The 6,391-nt window shown below is 40.5% G+C and overlaps 1 long non-coding RNA gene across 1 annotated transcript; it reads right to left on the bottom strand.

The window, feature by feature from the left end:
* Window positions 1–2,696: 2,696 nt before the first annotated feature.
* LOC127362036 (uncharacterized) lies at window positions 2,697–5,120 on the bottom strand. The gene is made up of 3 exons (XR_007884378.1): window positions 5,087–5,120; window positions 3,294–3,400; window positions 2,697–2,721 (listed from the first exon to the last, which is right to left on the bottom strand). It is a non-coding gene; the product is annotated as an uncharacterized LOC127362036 (long non-coding RNA).
* Between the last annotated feature and the right edge of the window lie 1,271 nt (window positions 5,121–6,391).

Raw genomic sequence — 6,391 nt, 5'->3', positions numbered from 1 at the left:
AGAGCTCTCTGGGTTTTAAACATGTCATAACTACAGTACGTCCATTTGTCATCATCTAGCACCATGTAGCCCCCTGGAACACAACACAGTGTAAATCACGTATGATGGCCCTTAATGTTACAGAGTCCAAACACAGACATCATACATGTAAGACAGATGGGCACAGCAGAGGGGACAGGAGAGGTTTATGGACTCTAATGGTATCTGTTTCAGAGTAAATGAAGTGCATCTTTCTCAATAGAGCACTTGTGACTGACTTTCTTTTTTTCTTCTGTTTACTTTCGCTCTTGAACCTTTTTCTGCTGAACTTGCTCAGAGGCCCTGTACAGACCCCATATGTCTTCCTCCCTGCTTCTAGTGCCTCTAAGTAGGGCCAAAAAACACAGAGGGGTCAAGCATCATCATACGCATGGATGACCTTAAATGTAAATAGAACGGTGCATGGGGAACATCTGATAGCAGAAATTAAGTGGTTTTTGTGTTGATTTCTTACACACACACAATAGAAAATGTGTGGGTGGAGTGTGGAAGCACAAGTATTTCAGAAGAACAAACTGTACCCACAATGACATTTAATCAGCTTCTAAACCTGCAATACGTTCCCATCCTAGTTTGTCAAATACTGACCCTGCTTTGTCACCTTTTTAACATGTGGTTCATGCAACAAAACTACTTCGGTAGGTTTAGAAAAAGATCATGGTTTGGGTTAAAATAAGTATGTTACGAAAGTCCCTCAAAACATTTTGTTACTTAAAACTTTAAATATTGTTGACTTTTGGTTTCACACGGGACATTAACAGCTGCCTCCTGGGTGAAAGTCCTGGATTTGTTTGACCCAGACATCCATCCCAACCTCCTCCTTATGCGGACTTCCTAAAGGCTTTCTGGCAGCCTGGTGCATCTCAGACATGAGAGGGTATGATGCACAGAGGGGCGTGACAAAATGTCAGTATTTGATGACGTGGGAATGAGAATGTTCTAAAACCTTAAATGACCTACTAGTCAAAGCAACTCCCGCTGCTGGGAACAAGGTTGGCGAGAGTGGTTAGATGGAACCAAAACTGTGAACTTGCAAGCCGTAAACTAAAAGAATATGCTGAAATGTTGCTAAAATATAGCTGAATGTAAAAGAATTGGGAGATAATTCTATTATGTTCATGACTATGAATGAACTCTTAGATTACAGGTAGTCCAGATTTGACCAGTCTACAGCCACTACATTTTCAAACCTGTTTGATATTAAGCCATGTACTACACTTTTAGTTGTAATACCGAAACCACTAGGTGCTGGACATGACTCAGTTGCTCCTGAGAGCCTATGGATGAGAGTTGCAAGTCAAGTTTTCCACAACATGTTCCTTCCCACTGAAACACTAGAGGGCTTTTAACAGAAGAAGAACATAAAGTATTGAGTTTGAATTAACAGCGTAATGCTAATAGTAACTTAAACAGGGCAAACAGGAGTGGATCAAAACGAGGCCTTGTTACCTTTCAGTCTACTAGGTTACTGACTGTGCTGACAGACTCTAGCTAGCTAGCTACCACTCTATTATAGAAAACAGATGAGTGGTGGGATGTTTGTCAGGGACTGTTTTATATTCGATTTGTCATTTTGTATTTATAGTAAGCAACTTATAGTTTTAGTATAGCTTAATTTTGCAAATATTAGTCATAAACAAAAGTATTGGATAAATTAAATTTTTGACCAGATAATGGTGTTAGATGAAAAGAAAGGAAATAGTGATTACAATTTACCTCGAGGGACATTTGTACCAAAATTCATGGATAGAATTTAGATATTTCATAAAAGCCAAAACTGTCCTGGTGATGCATCAAAGCCATTAGGGTTCATTGTCTGCCAACCATTAATGTCTGTACAAAATTTAATGCCAATCTGTCCAAACGTTGTTGAGCTATTTCAGTCCGGACCAACGCGGTGGACCGACCCAAGGATGGAATATGGATTCCTGCAGTTTAAATAACTTAAACTTAAGAGTTACATTTTTTTATTAGTTTTCCAAAGTGCAATGATACCTTCAAGTGAATAAGTTGAACTGACAGAGTTATAGAGCCACATCCACTAAATCTGGTATTGATCTGACGTTGGACTCCACCTGAGCCAACTCTCTTGCCCTAAACAAGCTGCTTTATTGGCTCTCACTAAATAGAAGTGCTTTTGCCCACAAAGCTGTCATTTTTACAAAGGTGAATGAAATGAAGCATCAGTGAATCAATTCTTTACTGTCGGACAGCGAAAGAAGAATCAATTTAAAGAATTGTTCTGGTGTTTTTGAAGTGCGGCGGTTGACTGAAAGATACTGCAGTGGTTAGAACGCTGAAGCTGATACTCGCCAAGGAGAGAGGGATTTCACATGTTGCAGCTTTTGACTCAGGCTCAGTGACGCTCATATATTTTGACTACATTTCTAGTAATATGTGATATATAAGGTGTTCCATATAAAACACAGACGTGCAGGATGCTGTGGTAATACCTCTCCCTTCCCTTACTTTCTTCTTATCCCTCCCTCTCGTCCTCATGTTCTTCTCTTGACAGCAGGTTGGTGTTCTGCTGACAGAGCCCATTTTGGGCTCCCATAGAGATAATGTTAATGGGAGACAGACTGCTCCCCTCTCCTCCTTTCTCCCACAGTCGCCCCCGTCTCTCTCTCTCTCTCTCTCTCTCTCTCTCTCTTTCTCTCCTCATGGATCCCACAGGAAAACCTGGACAGAGGGAAAGAAGGAGTAGGTGTGATGGACTGTCTCTTTCACCATTATCAGAGGTGGTCTGAGCACAACTCCAGCTTCAGTGCTGACATTATGCAAGAATGCACACACACAAAGTAACTCGTGTGCACACACTTAGTTGCACTTCAATATACACAAACATGCTGCCTTCAAGTGCTTCTTGTAAACTCCTACATCTAAGTTTAGAGGCTGTTAATGTGGCTTTATTGTGTTGCACTAAGTGCTTTTGGAAATAGTAACAAATAGATCCTGGAGCAGTTTGCTCGGTGACTTGTGTTTTATTTTAGAAACCAAACAGCACAAAGCTACTTGGACTCCTAAAATAAAATACAAGCAGGAAAAGGTGCATCAACCATATAGTGTTTATTCTACTGAGCTCTAACAATAAATAGTGACTACTAATGCCAATAATTATTTAACATTTTTAAAAATACTTACATTTCATTTATTTTGTCAGCTTGCTCACTCTCAATCAACTAAACATCATATTTCAGCAACTCAAGTACTATGAAAAATGTTTTGAGTCACTGAGTTGTTACTAAGCATACCTACTAACTCTTTTGTAGTCCTTCAGGTTGCCCAGTGTTGCTGACCACTCCATCCTGTATGAAATGGTCCTCACCAGAAAAACAACAGCGTTGGTTCTTCAAACACTCTAAAACAAAAATGGAAGAAACATGACGTTGTTATAGTGGTGTAAAAGCTCTTAGGGAGGACATTGTTGTGGATGTTTGAGTGTCTGAAATTTATACACTGATTGAAGGATTTTAGAGCCAAGTTATGTATATTACTTTAATTAATTTAGTTTTTTATCTTTTCCTGCAATATGCTTTATATATCTATATTTTAAATATAGGTTATATAGTTGATGTATCTGATATAATGTCTATATTGATATTTTGAAGTACAGCTTCTGCATTATTTATGTCTGTTATGTCAATTTTTTTCAATGTACTTTATTGTATTATTGATTGTATTTTGATAATTATTACCCTGGCAGGAATGATTAATTACACCTGCAAGCACAGAGCTCGTCTGCCTATTGACAACTAACCCTAACCTTAAAGCTGCACAAATCCACCATTTGATATTAACAACAGATGACTAAATGTAATGTGAAAGAGGTCGCCCATGGTGAAAAACCAAAAGAGAATTACTACCTGTTAGTTCCCCTCAGTTTATGGAGCTTTTTAGCATCTTTCAGCTCATTGTTTTTTGTCCGACCTGCAACTTTAACTATGTTGGTTCAGTGTCACCTCTCTCATCAGCCCTGTTCAGGGAAGCATTTGGAAACTGTTTGCAGCAAACAAGCTCTGATTAATCCAGTGACTGCTACCTACCCAGCGGCCTGACAAAGAAAGTCAGCAGCTGGCTGGTGAACATAGTGGAGAATTTAGCAGCTAAAGAACCAGATATTTCCTTCAGGAGTTGGTGGAAACCAAAACAGAGCAAAAGAAGAGTGAACATTGATTGAATGCTGCTCAGAATCTGCTGCATATTTTAAAAAGTGACAGTGTAATGTGTTTATAGTTTCTTGACCTCTCCTTAAGTGGCCAAAAATATTAATGGACTCAGGTTTAACCTAGTTTTAGTTGCCTAGACTATAACTATAGAGGTGGCAAATCAAAGGGGATCAGATCAGAGAGCACTCATATAGGTTGTCTGGAAGGCTGTGACAGTATATGAGGACCTGTTTCCTTGCACATATGAACAAGCCATTTCCTCTGCATTGTCCACATTAACATTAGATTAGAATGAGCCAAATGGTCAAGAGAAACCATACCTGGAGAGGATACTGACTGACAACCTGAGGGCTGAGAACTTGAGTTTCTGTCCTCCACACAGCAGGCAGCCATTTGGACATGAAACAGTAGAGTAAACTCACGCGTTATGATGATAATGTTACTCATTAAGGTTTCATTTCATTTAGTGTAGCAGAGCCTTTCCAGCAAGCCAACCTGCACAACAGCAGCACCCTGACTCTGTTTGACCTGGATGGAACGGAACCTTAATTAGTATCATTGGTAACACCTGTGTTTACCCTACTGTTTCATGTAAAAGTGGCTGCTGGGAAAAAGGTGTACTGACTAAAGGACTGCCTGAGCTATGAAGGACTAACATTCTGCCTTGAGGGAGATCTACAGTCTATTAAGAACACTTTAGTGTTTGATCTATAATCACTTCAGTGAGACACCGAAGCCATTTCTACTTTAAAAATATCTTTGATTGTGTCGCTTTATTATGTTTTTCCCCCAGTGACTGACTCTAATTGGTTTGAGAGAAACACCCAAAAAACAAATAGCCCAAAAAAAAAACAAAAGAAAAACTGCCTCACACTTACAGACTGTGTAGCTTCAAAGGGAAGTTGGTCGTCCCTCCCTCTGAATTACAGCCGCTCAATCACCACTTCCAGATCCTTCCAAAAGCCGTTCCACACCAGAGTGGGAAATTCCAACGAAAACCATCACAGCAGGGAAGGGGCGTCGGGCCTTCACAGCAGGAAGATGTACGTGTGTGTGTATGTGTGTGTGATGAAAGAACAAACTTAGGCAGACCCCCATTTCCACAGCTCCCACCCATAATCCTTTAAAAGCTTTCATAAAAATTAAAAATTAAGTGATTTTAAATGACATCCCAAATGAGGAAAAACATCACCCAAAGAAAACTGTGAGTGCTGGGGGGCGGGAGGGTGGGGGTGCCATACTGTAGCTCCGTGACCGTATCTCACGACGAGCAGCTGTGTGTGAGTAGGCGAGCACAGGAGAAAAAAACTGAAAGAAATTGGGAAAAAACAAAACAATAACAGTTATTTTCGGGTCCCTCTTTTCTCGCCAGCTCCTTTTAGCACAGCTTTTGCGCCCTAAGTGTTTTATAGCTCAGCGTCTGCCAAGAGTTCTTGGCCTGCTTTACAATGAAACTGAACAGAACCGGACTCAACAGGCGTCCTGGGAGCAGAACAACACATCAGGTCCAATTAAGATCAGTAGGTGGAACTTATTGTAACCTGCGACACACTCACACCCCCGGTACCACGGACAACAGAAAGAGGGGCTTTGTGAAACACTTGGCCCTGCATGCTAACGGAAAGTGAACCTCGTCAAATTAAGAAAAAAAAAAAGCCTGGTTCAGTCTGTGTGGAGGCCCTGAGGGGGGGGTCATAAAATGTGATTGGTGGTTGTAAGGGAAAGGTAGAGGGGGAGGGAATCACAAACACTATCTATCTGTTTTTGTGGTAAAGAAAGTCCACGTTCCCCAGTTGGAAGAACATGCTTGACCTCCGTGTCTACAGGCCTGTAAACCCAGACCAATCAAGCCAATTCACTGCCTACAAGACCCATGGGAAATGGAGTTGGAACTGTAATAAAAGGATACATGAATGAAATGAAAAAAACAACTACGCTGTCTTTCCTGCTCTCTGTCAGAGAGAAAGAGAGAGAGACCTTTAAATACTGAAGTGGTATACACACTGTTTTTATGGTAATTTTGCTTCTTTCCTTTCATATTTTCTCCCCTCTAGTTTCTTCTGCTCTGTTCCTCCTACAGGAAAAGCGTGACTAGTCCTATGTTGGGCTCGTTTCTCAGCTATGGACAATGAAAATCATTATAGCTGGCATGATTATGGTAACATTATATTTTCCAATCCAGG

This window comes from Dicentrarchus labrax, unplaced genomic scaffold (assembly GCF_905237075.1).
Source record: "Dicentrarchus labrax unplaced genomic scaffold, dlabrax2021, whole genome shotgun sequence".
Lineage (NCBI taxonomy): Eukaryota > Metazoa > Chordata > Actinopteri > Moronidae > Dicentrarchus > Dicentrarchus labrax.
The sequence above is the reverse complement of the archived record's forward strand: the minus strand, read 5'-3'. Positions and strand labels throughout refer to the sequence as shown.